Genomic DNA, 23,380 nt, shown 5'->3' with positions numbered 1-23,380 from the left:
GAGAGACAGAAAGGTCTTCCTTCCATTGCTTCACCCCCAAATGGCTGCTACGGCTGTTGCTGTGTGGATCCGAAGCCAAGAGCCAGGTGCTTCCTCCCTGTCTCCCAGGTCTCCCATGTGGGTGCAGGGGTCCATGCACTTGGGCCATCCTCCACTGCCTTCCTGGGCCACAGAAGAGAGCTGGACTGGAAGAGGAGCAACTGGGACTATACCCAGCACCCATATGGGTTGCCAGCACTGCAGGTGGAGGGTTAACCAAGTGAGCCATCAACTGCTTTTCTAGGATTAGCCTACTACGCTACAGTGCCTGGCCCCTCTAATAACATTTCAACCCTCTCCTCAACTGCAATCTTTTAAAATTTCCATTTGATTGACTCCTTCCCAACAACTAGCCATCTCTTATAAGCTATTTTCTCCTCCTTCATTGTTTAGTTATGGCCTGTCATTAAAAATGCTTGTCCTTATGGCTGACATTGTGGCACATCAGGTTAAGATGCTGTCTGTGGTGGCAGCAACCCAAATGGGCACTGGTTTGATTCCTCATGTCCCACTTCTGATTCATCTCCTAGCTAATGCACCTGGGAAAACAGGAGAGGCTGGCCCAAGTCCTTGGGACCCTGCACCCATGTGGGAGACCTGGATGTCTCCTGGCAGTGGCTTCTGCCTGGCCCAGTCCTGGTTGTAGTGGCCATTTGGCTAATGAACTAGCCAATGGAAGATCTTTCTCTCTCTCTGTTCTCTCTCTGTAACTCTACGTTTGAAATTAATTAATCTTAAAGAGAAATGTTTATCTGAGAAGACTAGGATACTAAGAGTATCTAATTTTTTTAAAGATTTCATTTGTAAGCCAGAGTTCACAGAAAGAAAGGAAGAGACAGAGATCTTTGGTCTACTGGTTCATTCCTCAGATCGCCACAATGGCTTCACCTGAGCCACCATGGCCATGGTGGCAGGGGTGGCAGGAACCCAAGGACTTGGCAATTTTCCATTATTTTCCTTGGCACATTAACAGGGATCTAGATCTGAAATGGAATAGTCAGGACTGGAACAAGTGCCCATGTGGGACACCTGTGTCACAGGGGCTGGCTTTACACAACATGCCACAACACTGGCCTCTACACTTGACTTTTCTTGATGTATTTAAACTGTTCTACGGATTTTTTTTTTCTGCTTTTGTTTCTAAGATGTATTATTGTCTTTTTTGTTAAAGATTTATGAATTTATTTGAAAGGCAGAGTTATAGAGAGGCAGAGAGAGAGTTAGAGAGAGGTCTTCCATCTGCTTGTTCACTCCCCAAAAGGCTGCAATGGCTGGAGTTCTGCCAATCTGAAGCCAGGAGCCAGGAACATCTTTTGGGTCTCCAACACTAGTGCAGAGAGGCCAAGTACTTGGGCCATCTACTGCTTTTCCAGGCCATAGCAGAGAGCTGGATCAGAAGTAGAGCAGTCATATGGGATGCCAGCACTGCAGGCAGTGGCTTTATCTGCAGTGCCACAGCACCGGCCTCAGGTGTACTTGTTTCTAAGTGTTCTCGTTCTTTTATAAGGTTGAATGCTTACAGCCTTCACACATACTATTTCAATGTCTAAGTTTGGATACCATTCCACTAGGTTTAACTTCTAAGTTATCTGGGGGAGCTTCCCATTAGAAGAAGCACAGTACAAAAGGATTTTCTTTTATCTTTTGTTAACTAATTACATGAGGGAAAGAAATTTTGTGTTTTGTCAAGATAATCTCATGTATTTTCTATCTTTGGGTTTAGAAAACTGAATGTTAAGAGTTATTTTTAACATCTTTTAAGTGTATATTTCTACTAATCAGATATTAAATATACTTAATAAATATATTTAAACATAATTTGACTCTTTATATAAGTGAATGATTATTATTTCATAATGATCAGAGATCCTATGTTAACCAACTATTTTTTTATTTTTGATATCTGACATTTTTTTCAAAATCAAAGTTCTAAATCAACTGTTTTGACCTTGATTTCTTTGTGGATCCCTGGAAATCAACAAAAGATGTAGTTTTCAACTTGCAGAGATGATGGCTAATTAGGCTCCCTTTACCTGAAAAGTATTATCTAGCTGTAATATCATAAATTTTAAGTTGTTGCATTGATATAGAAATGCTATTGATGTGAGTTTCCCAGGGGTTATGTAACATGGAGAAGTCCAATGGTGAAATCTAACAAGCTGCTGTTCTTCAAAAAGCAGAGGGGGGTTCCTTGGGTACTTTAGAAGAATTTTGAAATTGCTCCAGTGCTATCATTGCTCGAAATGATGAACTGGTTTGTAAAATACTGCTGTACTTTTTCAAATCCTGTGGGCATCTCCTTTGCTAAATTGCTAAATTACTTTAAAAATTTCAATTGTGATGATTTTGTCTTTTTCATCCACAGTTCTTGTTCTTCTCCAGGAGGATTTATATTTATAAGACCATTAAAAATAATTATAAATATGGGTTTCTCATGGAAGATCAATGGAGTAACCATGAATTTCTAGAACTCTGAAAAATAAAACAGAATTGTGAAACTGCTGATGGAGATCAAAAGAGAAAAAAATAATTACAGGAGACTCAATGAATTGGTGAAATTTGTGGGTTTTTAATGTCTTAGTTAAGACATTGTTCTGTTTTTTCAAATGATTTATTTATTTGAAGAGCAGTGTTACAGAGAGGCATGGGTAGAGAGGTTTTCCATCCACTGGTTCACTCCCCAAATGGCCATAATGGCCTGAGCTGGGCCAATCCGAAGCCAGTAGCCAGCAGCTTCTTCAGGGTCTCCCACATGGGTGCAGAGGCCTAAGGACTTGAGCCATCTTCTACTGCTTTTCCAGACCACACCAGAGAGTTGGATCAGAAGTGGAGCAGCCAGGACTTGATTTGAATCAGTGGCCATATGCGATGCCGGCACTGAAGGGGGAGGTTTATTTAACATTTTATACCATAATGAGGACAACCTCTAATAACATTTTCAATCATCTTCTGAACTGCAGCTTTTTTAAGTTTCCATTTGATTGACTGCTTTCAAATTTCTAGTCCTCTCCTGTAAGCTATTTTCTCCTCCTTTACTGTGGCCTGAGTTAGAAATGCTTACCTTTATGACATTGTGGCATAGCAGGTTAAGCTGCTGCCAGTGACAGTAGCACCCATATGGGCACTGGTCTGATTCCTGGTGGCCCAATTCTGATCCATCTCCTAGCTAATGCACCTGGGAAAGCAGGAGAGGATGGCCTAAGTCCTTGGGTCTCTGTACCCCTGCAGGAGACAAGGATGAAGCTTCTGTCTGTGGCTTCAGCCTGGCCCATCCCTGTAGTGGTGGCCATTGGGGAAGTGAACCAACAGATGGAAGGTCTCTTTGTTTTCTCTCTCTGTAACTCTACCTTTAAAATAAATAAATAAATGTTAAAAATGTTAATAAAAATGTTAAAATGTTTACCTTAGAAGCCTAGGATAATAAGAGGGCTTGATTATTTACATCTGTGTTTTTCAAGATTTCTTTATTTGAAAAATAAGATTTGGGTAGGGTAGCTTGATATCATGGTGCAGAGGCTGTAGGCTCTTGGTGGGAGAAGCATCCCTTGCTATGTGCCAGAAGCACAGCACTGTGTCTTTTACACAAAGTGGGGAGCACCACACATTCCTTTCTCCACCCTACTCCACTTCACTCTTTGTTTCTTCTGAATTGTAGATAATTGATTTCATATCTTACTATGAAATATAGATCTTTACAGCTATTTCCTCCTAAGCCTTGCTTTGCATTTATTCCATTAATTTGTGTTGTACTTTGATTCTAATCATCTTATTTCTGAATTTCCCATGTGATTGATTCAATAACTCACTGTCCATTTGGGAATATGATTCTTATTTACTACAAGTTTGAAGAATTCTTCAATATCCTTCTGGTTTTGGTTTCCAGGGTTGTACATTTTTAAATTTTTTTTTATTTGAGGAACTAAGAGACAGAGCAAAAAGGAGAGAGAGGCACAGGGATCTCCTATCAACTGACTTTCTCCAGCTACCACAATACCTGGACTCCACTAGCCTAAGGCCTAGCACTGAGAACTCAAGCCAGGTTTGTACCATGGATAGCAGGGCTCCAGGTACTTGGCCCATTCTTGGCTCTTTCTTTTTCTTTTAGAAAGCTTTAATTTAATGAATACACATTTCATAGGTACAGCTTTAGGAATATAGCAGTTCTTCCCCCCTTCCCACCCTCGCACCCCCACTCCTGTCCCACCTTCTACTCCCTCTTCTATCCCATTCTTCATAAAGATTCAATTGTAATTATCTTTATATACAGAAGGCCAACTCTGTAGTAAGTAAAGATTTCAACAGTTTGTAGAGACACACAATGTCTAAAGTACTTTTTTTTGGACAGGCAGAGTGGACAGTGAGAGAGAGAGAGAGAAAGGTCTTCCTTCTTGCCACTGGTTCACCCTCCAATGGCCGCAGCGGCTGGCGCATCTCGCTGATCTGAAGCTAGGAGCCAGGTGCTTCTCCTGGTCTCCCATGCGGGTGCAGGGCCCAAGCACTTGGGCCATCCTCCACTGCCTTCCCGTGCCATAGCAGAGAGCTGGCCTGGAAGAGGGGCAACTGGGACAGAATCTGGCGCCCCAACCGGGGCTAGAAACCGGTGTGCCGGCGCCGCAAGGTGGAGGATTAGCCTGTTAAGCCACGGCGCCGGCCCTAAAGTACTTTTGAAGATGAGTTTTACTGTTAATTCTCACAGCACAACTCATTAAGGACAGAGGTCCTACATAGGGAGTAAGTACACAGTGACTACTATTGTTGATGTAACAATTGACACTTTTGTTTATGATGTCAGTGATCACCTGAGGCTCTTGTCATGAGCTGCCAAAGCTATAGAAGCCTTTTGAGTCCACAAACTCTGTTAGTATGTAGACAGGGCCATAAGAAAAGTGGAAAGTTCTCTCTAGCCTTCTGAAAAAGGTACCTCCTTTGATGTCCTCTGCTTTCCACGGGGTCTCACTCACAGAGATCATTTATGTAGATTTTTTTTTTTTTTTGCTACAGTAAAATGTTCTCATGGGATTTTTAGCTAGATCCAAAGGCCTTAAGGGCTGATTCTGATGTCAATGTGCTGTTTAGGGCATTTGTCATTCTATGAGTCTGCTGTGTGGCCTGCTTTCCATGTTGGATCATTCTCTCCTTTTTAATTCTATTAATTAAGTAACATCAAGTGTCTACTAATTAAATTAATAAATTTAATTCCTTTTTATTCATCTTGTTGAAATGTTTTGTGTCTATACTTTCCACTTAATGACAGGTGTGAGGACTGGAGGCATTGATACTAAACTACCTTGAAAGGTTTAATGGAAACTTTAAAACCATGGTGGAATATTTTTTTACAATCAGAATGAACAAGAAACGAGTGGTTTGTGAACCTTTGTCCTTGGAGGAGTCTCACCGTCTCCACCTTTGAGGCTGGGCACTCCCAGAGACTTTATACCAATGATACATTTACTATAATTTAAGTTAAAGTTATTTAATTAAAGCTTAAAAAAAAAATCAAGTAGACACTTGATGTTATTTATGTGATCCCTTTGAGCCTATCTATATGAACAGTTACACATTTGTTTTTTAAGGATTTATTTTTCTATTTAAAAGTCAGTTACACAGAGAGAGAGAGGTAGAGAGAGGGAGGTCTTCTATCCAATTGTTCACTCCCCAGTTGGCTGCAACAGCTAGAGCTCTGCTGATCCAGAGCCAGGAGTTTCTTCCAGGTCCCCCACATAGGTTCAGGGGCCCAAAGACTTGGGCCATCTTCTACTGCTTTTCCAGCGCATAACAGAGCTAGATTGGAAGTGGAGCAATCAGGATTCAAACCAGTGCCCATATGGGATGCCAGCACTGGAGGTGGGACTTGAAGTGGTACCCTTGTGGAATTCCAACACTGCAGATGGGTGGCTTTACCCTTTAAGCCATGGCCCCAGCCCCTTCTATATGTGTTGTTTTCATCTTTCAGCTTTTGAACTCTTTGTATCCCTGACTTTTTTTTGGGGGGGGGGGGGCACTGCAGTGTTAAACGAAGAAAAACTGCAGCTTACAGCACTGGCATCCTATACAGGCCTAGGTTCAAGTCCCAGCTGCTCCATTTCCAATCCAGCTCCTGGCTAATGTGCCTAGAAAAGCAACATTAAGATGACCCAAGTACTTGGACACCTACACCCACATGTGAGACCCAGAATAAGCCTCTGCTTCCTGGCTTTGGATTGGCACAGCTCTGTCTGTTGTGGCCATCTGGAGAGTGAACCAGTGGATGGAAGATCTATATCTCTTCTCTCTAACTCTGCCTTTCAATTTAACAAATCTTTAAGAATCATTTTTGTCCTACTGCAAAATCATTAAACATTTCTCTTTATATTAATACACATTGTATTGTTCCTAGCTTTTTTAGTGTAGCCTGGTAATCTTTGCCTTTTTAAACTATTCAACTGAGAAATAGCTACAAATACCTGTGGGGTACAATGTGATCATCTGATGAATGTTAATTCTGGAATTGTCTAATCAGAATAATTCATTCATCACCTCCTATACTGTATGGTGAGTACTTTCAAAAGCCTCTCTTAACAAGTTGAAATATGAAATACAGCATTGTAGTTTCCATGCTTTGCAGTACAGCTGTAGACTCATTTCTCCTGTCTACTGGAAACTTTGCACCCCATGACCAATGTATCTCCTTTGTCCTTAATCCACCATTTCTCCCCCTCACTTGCTGGTAACCACAATTATTCTCAATTGACATGCATTTCACAGGTGTGCTCTGGTGGGCCCAAAACTGGGGACAGGGAGGTCGGGGCCTAGTCTCCACCCTTGGCACAGGCAAGCACCCACAGGGCCCACTGGAGTGGTGGTGCTCTGCTATCCATGTCCCCTCCCACAGCTGTGACCAGGTGCCGAGGACAGCTGCTATTCTCCTATTGGAGGGCCCTCCCACAGCCATGGCTGGGCACCCAGCTGCAGCCCAGGCAAGCCATTGTAGGGTGGACATTCATCAAGGATGGATGAGGGTGATGGGTGAGGGTGTGTAGTGCAGGAAGATGAAGATGGTTAGGAATCATGGGAAGTCAGCCCTTACCATGTTGCCATTTTTCCTTTTAGTAAATTTTGGAAAATTATTTTTTTAAATTTTTTTCTTTTTTTTTATTTAGTAAATATAAAGTTTCCAAAGTACAGTTTATGGATTACATTTGCTTTCCCCTCCCCCCATAATTTCCCTCCCACTTGTGCCCCTCCCATCTCCCGCTCCCTCTCCCATTCCATTCACAACAAGATTCATTTTCAATTATCTTTATATACAGAAGATCGATCAGTATATATTAAGTAATGATTTCATCAGTTTGCACCCACACAAACACAAAGTGTAAAAATATTGTTTCAGTACTAGTTATAGCATTACTTCACATTGGACAACATATTAAGGACAGATCCCACATGAGACATAAGTACACAGTGACTCCTGTTGTTGACTTAACAATTTGACACTCTTGTTTATGGCATCAGTAATCTCCCTAGGCTCTAGTCATGAGTTGCCGAGGCTATGGAAGCCTTTAGGGTTCGCCAACTTCGATCTTATTCCGATAGGGTCATAGTCAATGTGGAAGTTCTCTCCTCCCTTCAGAGAAAGGTACCTCCTTCTTTGATGGCCCCGTTCTTTCCACTGGCATCTCACTCACAGAGATCTTTCATTTAGTTTTTTTTTTTTTCACCAGAGTGTCTTGGCTTTCCATGCCTAAAATACTCTCATGGGCTCTTCAGCCAGATCAAAATGCCTTAAGGGCTGATTTTGAGGCCAGAGTGCTGTTTAGGACATCTGCCATTCTATGAGTCTGCTGTGTATCCCACTTCCCATGTTGGATCATCCTCTCCCTTTTTTATGCTAACAGTTAGTATTCACACGTTTTTTAAAAAGATGTACAATTTCTGAATGATTTCTCTTAGGATTAGACCCAAGGCAAGGATGTATGTTCACATGTTGGATCGTTCTCTCCCTTTTTGATTCTATCAGTTAGTATTAGCAGACACTAGTCTTGTTTGTGTGATCCCTTTGACTCTTAGACCTATCAGTGTGATCAATTGTGAACTGAAATTGATCACTTGGACTAGTGAGATGGCATTGGTACATGCCACCTTGATGGGATTGTATTGGAATCCCCTGGCATGTTTCTAACTCCACCATTTGGGGCAAGTGCGATTGAGCATGTCCCAAATTGTACATCTCTTCCCTCTCTTATTCCCACTCTTATATTGAATAGGGATCACTTTTCAGTTAAAATTTAAACACCTAAGAATAATTGTGTGTTAATTACAGAGTTCAACCAATAGTATTAGAAGAAAACAAAGAAAAAATGCTAAAATGGATAAAGTATTACATTGTACATCAACGGTCAGGACAAGAGCTGATCAAGTCACTGTTTCTCATAGTGTCCATTTCACTTCAATTTTGGGAAATTATTAAAATCCCTTAAATGTCCCACCACTCCTGTAGGTAGGTTTGTAAATTCTATAGACTGCCACTATTTCTAAGGTATGCTAACTAGATACCATGTTGGGAGTTCTCTCACCTCCTAACTCTCACATTATGCTATACATAGCACCCATGCTGAGTTAGGTCTTGGAATTCTTGGTAATAAAGAAGCAATAGGACTCTGAATACTGACTCAAAAATCTAGAAAAGTGAAATATTTAAAAATATGAACATTGCCAACCAAGGCTGCCTGATCACTCTGCAAAAGCCCACAATGGCCAGGGTTATATCTATGAAAGCCAGGAGGTAGGGACTCCATGTGGGTTTCCATGCAGATGGCAGAAATCCAAGTTTTTGAGCCATGATCTATTGACTCAAAAGAACACTTGTGGTGCCGGTGCTGTGGTGTCATGAGTAAAGTCACCACCTGCATTGCCAGCAATCCATGTGGGCATCACTTTGAGTTCTGGATGCCCGCTTCCAATCCAGCTCTCTGTTATGGCATGAGAAAGTAGAAGAAGATGGCCCATGGCCTTGGGCCCTTGTGCCTGTGTGGGAGAGAGACCTGGAAGAAGCTCCTGGCTCCTGGTTTTGGATCAGTGTAGCTCTAGCCATTGCAGCTACCTGGGTAGTGAACCAGCAGATGGAAGACCTCTCTCTCTATCTCTGCATCTCTGTAACTATGCATTTCAAATCAATAACTAAAACTTTAAGAAAAAAAATACTTGCAGTAAGTTGATTTGGAGGTCTGGAATAGCCAGGACACACACAAGCACTCTGATATAAATGTGGTATGTCCAGAGAAGTAGCTTAACCTAGTGTATCATGATGCCTATGCTTCCAATGTCTGGTTTGTGCAGCCTGTGACCTAGGCCCCATGTGTCCAACAGGAAGTCTCAGGATTCTCCACATGATTACTGTACAAGAAGGCAAACTCCCAAAGACAAAATACTTTTCAAATTACGTTTGTATCATATTTACTGTTGTCTCATGGGCTAGAACTAAAGTGAACTGGAAAATGTCAGGGGTCCCTGTGGAGAAGAATTCTATCAAGGTTTGTATACAGAGAGGAGTGTCATGGAACAGTAAAAGAAAGCTGTAATAGATATATTATGTCAATTTTTCCTATACATATAATTGTGGCCAAAAACTAACTTTAAGCTGGATACTTTAGTGGAATTTTAGATACATAAAAGCAAGAGATGTTGTAAGGAAAACAGTATTGCCTGAGTAATTTTCTGTGTAATATAGATACTAATGAAAGCAGGTTTCTTTTTGGTGTACTGCTAATTAATTGGACAATCCCAATGAATATTATAAATTATTTATGCAGTGACATTGATTTTTATTTTTATGATTTTATGTATTTGAAAGGCTGTTACAGAGAGACAGAGGCAGAAAGAGAGATGGTCTTCCATCTGCTGATCACTCCCCAAATGGCCTCATTGGCTGAGACTGGGCCAATCTGAAGCCAGGAGCCTGGAGATTTTTTCCAAGTCTCCCATGTTGGTGCAAGGGACCCAAGGACTTAGGTTTTCTTTTCTTTTTCTTTTTTATTTGACAGGTAGAGTTATAGACCATGAGAGAGAGACAAAGAGAAAGGTCTTTCTTCTGTTGGTTCACCCTGCAAATGGCCACCATAGCCAGAGCTGCACCAATCCGAAGATAGGAGCCAGGTGACCCTTTCTGGTCTCCCACATGGGTGCAGGGACCCAAGCACCTGGGCCATCCTCCACTGCCCTCCTGGGCCACAGCAGAGAGCTGTACTATAAGAGAAGCAACCAGGACTAGAATCAGTGCCCATGTGGGATGCCAGTCCCGCAGGCAGAGGATTAACCCAGTGTGCCACGGTGCTGTTCCAGGACTTGGGTTTCCATCCACTGCTTTCCCAGTCCATAGCAGAGCGCTAGATCAGAAGTGGAGCAGGTAGGACTCAAATTGGTGTGCATATGAGATGCCCACACTGCAGCAGGAAGCTTCACCCACTACTCTACAGTGATGGCCCCTGACATTGATTTTCTTTTTACAGAATTGGTAACAAATGAATATTTTAATTAGCCTAACAATAGTCTATGTTTAACCTGAGTGATTGGTAGAGTTGTGTGTGCTCTTTCAGGGTCTTTGCTGCTCTTCCCATGTGTAAAGCCTATATTCCCCCATAGGGAGGGTACTTTATTTTTGTTGCGCAGCTAATATGCCCATTTGTCTCTATGCCTTTCCTTCATGATCTTGCTAGCACAGTAGAATTTATGAAGAATCTAGACTATTTGTCTCACCACTCTCTCTGAATAATTTCTCTTGCAGATAAGATCCTGAAGACATCTACATGTACCCAAGACCAACAAAAAAGAATATATTGCCAGTAAGTTATTTATTCCTCAGCTTCTTTCACTTTGTATTTATTTTTTTTATTTTATTTTTTGACAGGCAGAGTTAGACAGTGAGAGACAGAGAGAAAGGTTTTCCTTCCTTTGCTTCACCCCCAAATGGCCGCAATGGCTGGCGCCCCAGCTCTAGTTGTTTGTGACCATTTGGGGAGTGAACCAGTGGATGGAAGACTTTTCTCTGTCTCTCCCTCTCTGTAACTCTACTTTCAAATAAATACTAAGAAGAAGAAGAACATGCGGAACACAAACTGGTGCCCATATGTGATGCTGGCACCATAGGTGGATGTTTAGCATACAATGCCACAATACTGGCACTGAGAGAGAGACTGTGACCTTCAGTCAACTGATTTACACTCCAAACACCCACAGCAGCCAGGGCTGAGACAGGGTCATAGCTGAGAACTAGGAATGTAGTCCTGGCCTCTCACTTTGAGTTGAGAAGCCTACATTCTAGAGTTGCCAATGCTGACTTCTAGTGTTCTAGATTTGGAAAAAATCAAGAATTTGGAGCAGGCCTGATCGCACAGCCAAAATTGCTGATGTAGGGCCACGGCATTAGGCTAAATGACTGTCTTTTCCCTTGCCATGGTAGAAACTGCTACACGCCTTCTCCTGGAAGTTAACCTGTTTGTATCATCACTGAAAGTTTTTTCTCTTTTTACTGGTGTCCTGTTGATTCCATTCTGCAATTCACCTTGACAGGTTGACCCTATATCATCTGACACATCTGTATCTCCTGCTTGGGCTTCTTGCACAGCATGTAGACCACTATATTTACTCCCTGTTGAGCATTTCCTTATAGCTGTCCAAATGGCACCTCAAGCTGCTCAAATCTAAAATGAAAACCTGGGGCTGACATTGTGACATTGTGGTATAGTGGGTTAAACAGCTGCCTAGGATGCCAGCATCCTTTATGGATTTTGGTTTGTTTCCTGGTTGTTCCATTTCCAATCCAGCTCCCTGCTTAGCGTACCTCTGCAAGCAGCAGAAGTTGCTCCAAGTGCTTGGGCACCTGCACTTGGTCTCACCTATGTGTAAGACCCTGATGAAGCTTCTGGCTCCTGATTTCAGTCTGGTTCAGCTCTAGCTGTTACATCCATTTTGGGAGTGGAGCAGCTGATGGCAGATCTTTCTCTGTCTTCAGTCTCTTGAAACTATGTCTTTTATTTATTTATTTATTTATTTTTTATTTTTTTGACAGGCAGAGTGGACAGTGAGAGAGAGACAGAGAGAAAGGTCTTCCTTTTGCCGTTGGTTCACCCTCCAATGGCCGCCGCGGTAGGCACACTGCGGCCAGCGCAGTGCGCTGATCCGATGGCAGGAGCCAGGTGCTTATCCTGGTCTCCCATGGGGTGCAGGGCCCAAGGACTTGGGCCATCCTCCACTGCACTCCCTGGCCACAGCAGAGAGCTGGCCTGGAAGAGGGGCGACCGGGACAGGATCAGTGCCCCGACCGGGACTAGAACCCGGTGTGCCGGCGCCGCAAGGCAGAGGATTAGCCTAGTGAGCCGTGGTGCCGGCGAAACTATGTCTTTTAAAAGAAGTTAGTTAATCATTAAAAATAAAGACGATAAAAAACACATAATTCATTCTTTCATTTTAAATATTACTGCCTAATATCCTTGACTGAAATAACCAAAATTAAAATTTTTCTGGGATGCTCCTTAAGCTTATATCTTTTTTTTTCTCAGAAACTTTATATTTAAGGAATACAAACTTCATGCGTTTCATAATTATGACGTTAAGAACATAGTGATTCTTCCTGCTGTGCTCACATTCCCACCACACTCCCACCCCTCTTCTTCCTCCCTCTCTTATTCCCATTCTTATTTTTTATTAAGATCTATTCACAATTAACTTTATACACATGATTAACTATACTAATTAAAGAGCTCAACAAATAATATGAAAAAAACGGTTCAATAGTTGAGAAAGGCTGTTCAAAGTTATTGCTTCTCAAATTGTCAATTTCATTTCTATAGATTGCCTTTAGGTGCTCTATTAGTTATCACAGATCAGGGAGAACATATGGTTAAGTATGATGTTTTCCAGTTTCATACATTTTGCTGCAAATAACAGGATTTTATTTTTAATCTCTGCCGGCGCCGTGGCTCAACAGGCTAATCCTCCGCCTTGCGGCGCCGGCACACTGGGTTCTAGTCCCGGTCGGGGCACCGATCCTGTCCCGGTTGCCCCTCTTCCAGGCCAGCTCTCTGCTGTGGCCAGGGAGTGCAGTGGAGGATGGCCCAAGTGCTTGGGCCCTGCACCCCATGGGAGACCAGGATAAGCACCTGGCTCCTGCCATTGGAACAGCGCGGTGCGCCGGCCGCAGCGCGCTACCGCGGCGGCCATTGGAGGGTGAACCATCAGCAAAGGAAGACCTTTCTCTCTGTCTCTCTCTCTCACTGTCCACTCTGCCTGTCAAAAAATTAAAAAAAAAAAAAAGAAAAGAAAAAAAAAGAAAAATATTATGTGGAATACATATGCCATAATTTCCTTTTTAAAAAAAGATTTATTTATTATTTATTTGAAAGTCAGCATTACACCAGAGAGGCAGATTTTTTTTTAAGAATTATTTATTTATTTGAAAATCAGAATAACACAGAGAAAGGAGAGGCAGAGAGGGAGGTCTTTCATCCATTGGTTCACTCCCAAATTGGGCACAATGGCTGAAGCTGGGCCCATCCTAAGCAAGAGCCAGGAGCTTCTTCCGGATCTCCCATGTGGGTTCAGGGGTCCAAGGACTTGGGCCATCTTCTACTGCTTTTCCAATGCATAGCAGAGAGCTGGATCAGAAGTGGAGCAGCTGGGTCTAGAACTGGCACCCATATGTGATGCTGGCGCTTCAGGTCAGAGCATTCACCTGATGCACCACAGTGCCAGCCCCAAGAGGCAGAGATTTCTTTAATGTTGAGATTTTCATTATCCCTGGTATAAACATCAATATTCCTTCTCTCCTGTCCTTTTCTTATTATGTTCTTCCCTTCCTGTACCAGTAGGTACAAGGTTTCTTCAGATCCCCTTCTCTTTCCTTTTCTGCATTCTTTGATATTCTTCTTTAGGATACTTCATTAGCTCTATTCACTGAAATTCTGCTGCTTTGATCTCTACTGAGCTCTACGTTGTATTTCTAGTTGCCCGTTGTTGATCCCAACATAATTAACAACAGAAAATTCAAACACAATGTGTCCAAGTTCAGTCTCACTTCTTTCCATCATATTCTTGTTGATTTTTTTTCCCCAATTTCAGTTTCCTGTGCCATGTCCATGCAGTCTTTCATGCACACATCATGGAATTGAACTCGTTTTAACCCTCTGCACAACCCATCGGTGCTGAATTGTGTTTGTGCTTCCTGACTTTTGTGTTCTCTATTCTTAATGCTCTATATTTAATGGTTAGTGATGATATTTCTTTCTGATTTCTTGTCCAATTCTTCCTTTCTTTCTCTCCATTCTCCTTCCAGAGTTTGTCTTTAAATGCAAATCTGGGGGCCGGTGATGTGGTGTCTACATCTGATATGGGTGCCTGTTTTTGTTCCGACTACTCATCTTCCTATCCAGCTCTCTGATTGTGGCCTGGGAAAATAGTGGAAGATGGCCCAAGTGCTTGGGACTCTGCATCCACATGGGTGACCTTGAAGGAGCTCCTGGCTCCTGGCTTCTAAGTGATGCAACTCTATCCATTGAGGCCATTTGGGGAGTGAACCAGCAGATGGAAGACCTTTTTTGGTATCCCTCCCTCTCTCTGTCTGTAATTGTATCTCTCAATTAAATCAAATCTTTTTTAAAATCCGGTCTCTTTGATCTTTTTATTTTTTTTCTGGACAGGCAGAGTTAGACAGTGAGAGAGAAACAGAGTGAAATGTCTTCCTTCCATTGGTTCACCCCCCAAATGGCTGTTACGGCCAGTGCACTGCGCCGATCTGAAGCCAGGAGCTAGGTGGTAGAGGCAGAGATAGAGAGGTCTTCCGTCCACTGGTTTACTCCACAAATGGCCACAAGGCTAGAGCTCAGCCGATCCAAAGCCAGGGGCAGGATCTTTTGGGTCTCCCACATGGGTACAGGGTCCCAAGCACTTGGGCCATCTTCCACTGCTTTCCCAAGCCACAAGCAGAGAGCTAGATAGGAATATGAGCAGTCAGAACAAAAACAGGCACCCATATCAAATGTAGGCACCACATCACTGGCCCCAGATTTGCATTTAAAGATAAAGCTCCAGCCATTGCAGCCACCTGGGGAGTGAACTGGCAGATGGAATACCTTTCTCTGTGTCTCTACCTCTCTCTATAGCTCTTTCAAATAAATAAAAAAAATCTTAAAAACAAATAAACAAAAAAAAACCCAGGTATTATTTAGGTTAATTTTTCACAATCAGCGTTACCCAAAGGAATGATAAAAAAAAATTCCTTTAAATCTTCCATAAAAAAGAGAATATTCCTCTCTCTTTCTCTCTCTCTCACTGTCCATTCTGCCTGTCCAAAAAGAAAAAAGAGAGAGAGAGAGAATATTCAGGAGGAATTAAATTGGGATTAGGTAAAAGGTGTCCATATTATATGCTGGCATCATAGATAGTGACCTTACTCACTATGCCACAATGTCATCCTCCCCAAATTTATTTTTAAAAACCTTTTTACCCTGATCTACTTTGAACATCTGTCTCACTTGAGCTAACACTTTTCAATTAGATATTTATGTACTTGCCTACAGATTACATTGTGATCTCCTTACAGAATCAGAATTTTACTCATCTTATTCTTACTGGGCTCTCAGGCCCTTATAATATGAGAAACTATAGTATAGTAAATTTTGTAATTACAAAGCTGATATATAGGTAATGTGTTTTTATTGTCACTTTCTTCTCTGTTGGCATATAGCATACAAAAACTAGCTTCATCTCATGTGGGAAGCATACTAGACACAGAAATGAAAGTGTCTTTTTTTGACTCATAGCTGATGTCTTTTGGGGATGTGTGCTGTTACAGGTTTTGACTGTGGACTTCAGCCAGGAGGAGCAGCAGGACCTGGACAATGCTCAGAAGATCTTGTATGGGAATGTGATACTGGAGAACTACAGCATCCTGCTGTCCTTGGGTGAGGGAAACTCCCAAGCCACTCCCATTTGACAAAGACTCCTTATATAGTTTAACATTACCCAGAACCCCTTATGTAGCCCCTACATTTCCAGATAAGAGAAATCATTGGGCTGGTGGAGCAACTGTTCTCAACAATAAGTTGCATAGTCCTCTGACCCAGGCCAAATACATTGCCAGTACCCAGGGGATTCATTATATATTTTATCAGGTCACAGGTGAATATATAGGTGGTGAAACATGATTTAGTAGGCTAATGGAAAGCTGAAGAGGGACCCATGACCGAATTTCTAATTCTCACTTAATGTCAAGTTCAGCAATTCATGTGTGTCTACTCATGTCTACTCTTTAAAGGTTTTGATCTTTTGTTAAACTATATCCAATAACTGGAAGCTCAAAATTTAATGAGATGCTCTATTTTCTTTGTAAACAGCAAAAGTACTTTTAAAAGTTTCCTTAAATGAAGTGAAAAGGAAGCAAATTAAACTATACTGGGTTGAATATTATTTCACTCAAATTCATGTCAACTTCGAATCTCAGAATGTGATTTTATTTGGAAATAGAATCTTTGCAGGTCTAACTAGCTAAACTAAGATCATCTCAGATCAAGATGGGCCCTAAATTCAACATGTGATATTTTCATAAGAAGGTCGCCTGAAGACACACAGAAAGGAAAACGTCATGACAACCGAGGTAGAGATTTGGGACATACAGCTTCTAGCCAATGAATGCCAAGGATTGCTGGCAGCTACCAAAAGCAAGGAAGATGCAAGGAGGTATTCTTCTCCATCATTAGAGGAAACGTGGCCTTGCTGACACTCTGACCTCAGACTTTCAGCCTCCAGAACAAAAAATGAATAGATATTATTGGTGCTAGCTTTACTTATTTATTTATATTTGAAAGGAGAGAGAGAGGGAGAGAGCAGAGAGCCTTTAGCTCAAGAAAGTATCAGGTTGTGAGCCAGTTCTCCATTGTTTGTAGGGAAATACATTATAATTTTTTTATCTCAAGACAAAATATTTCTTTTTCTTTAAGATTTACTTATTTATTTACTTGAAAGTCAAAGTTGCACAAAGAGAAGGGAGGCAGAGAAGAGAGAGAGAGGTCTTCCATCTTATGGCTCACTCCCCAACTGGCCGCAATGGCTGGAGCAGTGCAGATCTGAAGCCTGAAGCTAGGAATTTCTTTCAGTTCTCCCATGCAGGTACAGGGGCCCAAGAACTTGGGTCATCTTCTACTGCCTTCCTAGGCCACAGCAGAGAGCTGGATTGGAAGTAGAGCAGATGGGCCTCAAACCAGTGCCCATATGGGATGCTTGCACTTCAGGACAGGGTGTTAACCCTGCTGCTCCATAGTAGATGCCCCAAAATCTGTCTTTTCCCAAGACTCAAGAGTCTCTAGGGAAAAAAAATTTCAAGCTGATCTCTGTCCATGATTGTAACTCAATTTCATTGAATACTGATTTCTTGTTAAAGCTGTAGCTTTTCATTTTAATGTCCCCGCACCATTGTGCCTTTCAAGGGGGTGTACTTCCTCAAGAAGATGCTTAAGTACTGAAAGGAATTTGTTATATGTGGAGACTGCAGCAAGATAGGACTGTAATCCTCCCACAGTGGGAAAGGTCTACATTCAGCCTGTGAGCAGGGAGTCTTGGGAAAGACATGGAGATGGTCAGCCTGAGGAAAGGACCTTGGATGTACATCAGATTCAATCAAGTGTCACCCTGGCTGAGAAGAAAATACATTAGAGTAAGGTGCAACTCATTCAACTAGAACATTAATTTTGTATCCCCACTATGTATCAACCAGAGACTTAAACACAACTGCTATGGTTTTTAAAATATTTATTTGAAAGATTATCTTAATATTTTATTTATTTGAAAGACAGATTTATAAGGAGAGATAGAAACAGGCCTAGAGAGAGAGAGAGAGAGAGCGATCAACCTGCTGGTTCACTCTCCAAATGGCCACAATGACCAGAGCTGAGCCAATTTGAAGTCAGGGGATAAGAACTTCTGAGCTTCCTACTTGAGTGTAGGGGGCCAAGCACTTGGGCCATCTTCTACTGTTTTCTCAGTCCATCAGCAAGGACTCAAACTGTGACCCATATGGGATGACTGCATTGCAACCAGCCTTGTAACTTGCTGCACCACAGAGCTGATCCAGAAAGAGACAGTTTTTAAGATTTATTTATTTGAAAGACAGAGTACAGAGAGATGTGGAAGCAGAGAGAGAGGTCTTCCATCTACTGGTTCACTCTCCAAATGGCCACAATGGCCAGAGCTGAGCTGATTTTAAGCCAGGAGCCAGGAGCTAATTTCAGGTCTCCTACATGGGTGAAAGGACTCATTCACTTGGGCCATCTACATCAACATAAGACGTACCCCATATCCTGAAGCATATTTTCAATTATGCCATATCCTGTAGCACACATTAACTCAACCTCATCTGCATTTGCTCCTGGATAACTTTCCCAAGTTCAAATTTGCACTTCTAAATAAATTCCTAATTCAAAAGTGGATGCTTCATTTTTATATCAGAGCAACAAATGCTGTCTCTCAAGCTTCCTTATCAGTAACTTCTTTCCAGCACAACTGATGTACAGTGCTTAACTCATTGGGTGCACCACCTATTCACTAGTAGTTTACAATGACAATTTTCCATCCATCAACTCTTAACAGAAGCAGGTAAAAAGCTGGACTAATAACTTTCTACACTGCATGCTTAGCGACTCTTCCCATACAGGTATTGTTGTATCTGTAGTGAAGACGAAGGGAAGCAGAAATTTCACACTGAATCCTCCCTCCTTCCTTACCTCCCTCCCTCCTTCCCCATCGACTCCACATCCACAGAGACCTGTCCAAAGAGAGTCCAGGTAGGGCTATCGACAGTATCCGCTTTATTCCCAGAAACCTCCTGCTTAAAAATAACCGGTAGTCTCAAAGATGTCTGTCACCAACCAGGTTCTCCTTTTCTTTACACAGAAAGATGTATCGATTTACTCGAAAGGTAGTTACAGAGACAGTCGGCTCACTCCCACAAGTGGAACTACAACAGCCTGGGCTGGGCCAGGCCAAACCCAGGAGCTTGGAACTTCATCGAAGTCTCCCATATAGGTGCAGGGGCCCAAGCACTCAGGCCATCTTTTGCTATCTTCCCAAGCACATTAGCAGGGAGTTGGACTCTGGCATCGCAGGCAGTGGCAACCTCAGGGGCCTAGGAAGCGGTTCCTTGGTCTCAAGCCTCTGCCTGCAATGCTGGCATCCCACAGCAGCATGGGTTTGAGTGCCACCTGGTCCAGGACTGATCCAGCTTAACCAGATGCCCCACAATGCTCGCATATCCTCTCTCTCTCTCTCTCTCTCTCTCTCTCTCTCTCTCTCTCTCTCTCTCTTTCTCTCATTCTCCTCCTCCTCCTTCTTCTCTCCTTCCCTGTCTCTGTAATGCTGCCTCTCCAATAAGTATGTAATCCATTAAAAAGTGAAAAGAAAGTGATGGATTGTGGGATGGAATCTTCAACTATCTTCAACTAATCATTAAGATGATCCGCCTCTCCCACTGGAGTACCTGGATTGGATTTTTTACTCTAGCTCCCCACCAGTGGAGACTCTGGCGTGCAGCCCTGACAGTTCCCATCACTCACACCCAATAGCGTCTGACTCTATTTTTTCACCATGGGGCTTTCTAACGATCCCCACACATGGATGTCAGGGAGCCAAGTACTTGAAACCTCACCTGCTGCCTCCCAGGGCATGCCCCTGCAGAAAGCTTGAATCAGAGGAGAGTCAGGAATCAAACCCATGTCCACTGCATGAGACGGGAGCACCCCATGCCGAAAACTCTAACCATTGATCCGAACGCCCACCACACGTCACACATTATTTCTTCAAGTTTTTTTTTTTTAATTTATTTTTGACAGGCAGATAGTGAGAGAGAGAGAGAGAGAAAGACAGAGAGAAAGGTCTTCCTTTGCCGTTGGTTCACCCTCCAGTGGCCGCCGTGGCCGGCATGCTACAACCAGTGCACCGCGCTGATCCAAAGGCAGGAGCCAGGTGCTTCTCCTGGTCTTCCATGGGGTGCAGGGCCCAAGCACTTGGGCCATCCTCCACTGCACTCCCGGGCCACAGCAGAGAGCTGGCCTGGAAGAGGGGCAACCGGGACAGAATCCAGCGCCCCGACCGGGACTATAACCTGGTGTGCTGGCGCTGCAAGGCAGAGGATTAGCCTGTTGAGCCATGGCGCCGGCCTATTTCTTCAAGTTTTAAAAATCATTTATTTATTTATTTCTGAATCGGAAAGGTAAAGTATGTGTGTGGGGGGGGTAGAGAGAAACACACAGAAAGAGAGATTGATTCCATCTGCTGGTTTCACTCCCCGCCTCTTCAAACTACAGCTCTCTACAACATGCCCACCTTTGCAAATTCCCTCACAACACCGCCAAAATGAAGGAACATACTAGTGGTGGCTGTCCCACGGCTGCTCATCTGTCCTATCGCTGCCTTTGACAAAATTTCTGTGACACACGAAACATCCGAGTGACCATGTACAGCAGCAGCACCAATCTTGTGTCACCGCACTATAACAGACTAGGTAATTCTGTGAACTTCTTTTAGGATGCGGACAGAACCGACTTCCTCTGTGTATGCGTGTGTATATATATACATATATATATAATACACGTAAAATAAAATATATGAATATGAATAAAATATATGAATATTTAATATATAATAATATAATATATCATATAAATATATATCATTTATATTATATTATATATAATTATGTTATAAATATATTATATTATATAATAATATATGATTATACATAATATATTATATTAAAGATAATATACTATATATTATATAATATATAGTATATATCATATTATATGTATGTATCATATATAACGTATTACAAATATTATAATATATTATGTAATCTATATTATATAATATACTATATATTACATATTATATATAATTATATGTATAATGTATATTATATATATATATATATATGTCGATCCGCAGCCAGGAGCCAGGTGCTTCCTCCTGGCCTCCCACGTGAGTGCTGGGCCCAAGGACCTGGGTCATCCTTCACTGAACTCCCGGGACTAGAACCTGGTGTGCCGGCGCCGCAGACGGAGGATTAGCTTAGTGAGCTGGCGCCGGCCCCCGGGGTATGGATTGTTGAAAATCTCCTTTCACTCTTTGTCACAGGACCCACAGTCATTACAGTGGCTCTTTTCTGATGCTCCAAATGGCTGCACTGTCAGCTTTTCACATCCCTCACATCCCCACTCGACAAAGCCAGAAAACTTCCTCGCTCGTGTGAAATCTACTCCCGTCGGAAACACGTTCAACTGCACAGTTCCATGACATTCGGTACGCTCACGTCACGGTCACGTTCGTTGCTGTAGTCCTATTTTTATTTTTAAAATAAGGAGGGAGAGGGGGACACACACACACACACATACACACACACAGGCTGGAGCTGGGTCAGAGACTGCATCCAGATCTCCCACATGCGCAGCAGGAGCCTAAACACTTTGGGGTATTTGTCAGACACTACCCTTCCTATTTGCCCAACGACAGCCATATCCCCCTATGGCCCCCAACCCCACCTCGCCCGCCCACTCATCGTGCCATAACAAGTCTTCCTCTGCGATTCCTTCACATTTGTCCAACTACCTCTTGTGTTAGGGTGCTGAGAAGGCATGTGAGGTCACTGATACCCTGGGCTCACGGAGGGGGACTGTGGATTTCCACGGGAAGCAGGGGGGAGAATGAGAAGTGCTCGTGAAACCCAAAGGCGAATGACCATAATCTGTCCCTCCTCCCCAGAGCAAGCACAGCTCAGCAGAGGTGTCTGTCTGTCTGTCGTCAAAATCATCCCCTGCTAGCCTTCTGTCCTGTGACTGCCAGAATTCCAGAACGGCAAGAGAATCTGCTTGGCATTCCACTGCACTGGTTCTGTCTCCTCTGAAAGACACATGTGCACACTCTATCTCAAGCAAACACACCCCAGGCCGTAAAGAAAGATGTCAGCCTTCAAGGCAGGGTTTCAGCTGTGGCAGCCATCATTGTTTCCAGGGCTAAGGGGACTGACTGACTGACCTTTGCCCCAGAAAGGCAGCATTCTGGAGGAGCAGGGAAAGTTGGCCATTCACTGACAAAGGCCTGAGGCGGGGGGGTGGGGGGGGGGGGGGGGGGGGGGGCGGGGGCGCGGCTGAGGAGAAGAGAAAGGGAAACCCATTCACAGAGAAAAAAGCTCTGGGCTGTTTCTTCTGCATTTGAATGAAGCCAATTGAATGAGGCAGATTCCAAGTCATTGAGGGTGGGTGGGTGTGGCAAGTAGATTCCCAAGGCCAGGCTACCAGTTTCTCTCTTCAGCTGTGCCTTGCAAAGTCATCACAGTGGCAGGGTAGTTGGTGGAGGAGACAAGATTCATTCAGGGAGGGTGTGTGTCCTCCCCCCATGTCTGTCCCCATGGGCACCTCTGCCCTGACTCTGGCCTAGGAAGAGGGCACGGGGCAGGGGAGTGAAATAACTGGCCAGGGATGCCAGGAACACAGCTTTCCTCCCTGCCCTTTTGCTCCTACCCTGGAACATCTTAGCTTATCCAGAGAATATTCTATAACTAGGAAGAAGGCACAAGTATATATTTTTTTCTTTTTCTTCTTGGGCATAGGTCCACACTGGTGTATTCCACCATGAGCCCATCCACAGGCATGTTTAACTAACCAGTTGTTCTTTGGCCAGAATATACAAGGCTGCTGCCAGATGCATCTCTGCTCACAGATCCTTCTGTATTAGCCTATTTGCTTGCTTATGTGCAAGGTGAAAAACAGAGAGAGAGAGATAGATAGAGATGGGGGGGAGAGAGAATTTGAGACATCAGGTTCACTCCCACAGATGGCCACCATGGCCAGGGTTGGGCCACGATGAACCCAGGAACCAGGAGCTTCTTCCAGGTGCCTAAGGACTTGGGATATCCTCTGATGCCACCACCCAGGCCATTATCAGGGAGCTGGATTGGAACTGGAGAGGCTAAGGCTCAAACTGGTGCCCATGTGAGATGCTGGGGGGTCACAGGCGGCAGCTGTACCTGATGCACCACAATGCCGGTCCCAGCAGTGTCTTTATATTATGAAATCTGCTTTCGTGCATCTACTTCAGCCATCCACTGCTGCCTTTCCAGGCCCATTAGCAGGAAGCTCAATTCAGAAGCATATAGAGTACCCAGGACCTGACTAGGCACTCTGGTGTGAGATGCCAACATCTCAAGCAGCCACTAATCCAACCATGCCACAAAACACCCCACCTCAATTGTTTTTGTCATTCATTGTCAGGATTTGGGATCAGGTGACACATTCTGTCACCTGATCATATGAACCCTGAATGTCAC

At 43.2% G+C, this 23,380-nt stretch overlaps 1 long non-coding RNA gene across 1 annotated transcript; it reads left to right on the top strand.

The window, feature by feature from the left end:
- Positions 1–3,971: 3,971 nt before the first annotated feature.
- Positions 3,972–16,484, top strand: LOC133755311 (uncharacterized). Its single transcript, XR_009865369.1, has 3 exons — positions 3,972–4,078; positions 10,799–10,856; positions 15,863–16,484. It is a non-coding gene; the product is annotated as an uncharacterized LOC133755311 (long non-coding RNA).
- Positions 16,485–23,380: the final 6,896 nt, after the last annotated feature.

The sequence above is a fragment of the Lepus europaeus genome, unplaced genomic scaffold, assembly GCF_033115175.1.
Source record: "Lepus europaeus isolate LE1 unplaced genomic scaffold, mLepTim1.pri SCAFFOLD_3_1, whole genome shotgun sequence".
Lineage (NCBI taxonomy): Eukaryota > Metazoa > Chordata > Mammalia > Lagomorpha > Leporidae > Lepus > Lepus europaeus.
Note: the sequence above shows the minus strand (reverse complement) of the source record. Positions and strands in the feature narration are given on the sequence as shown.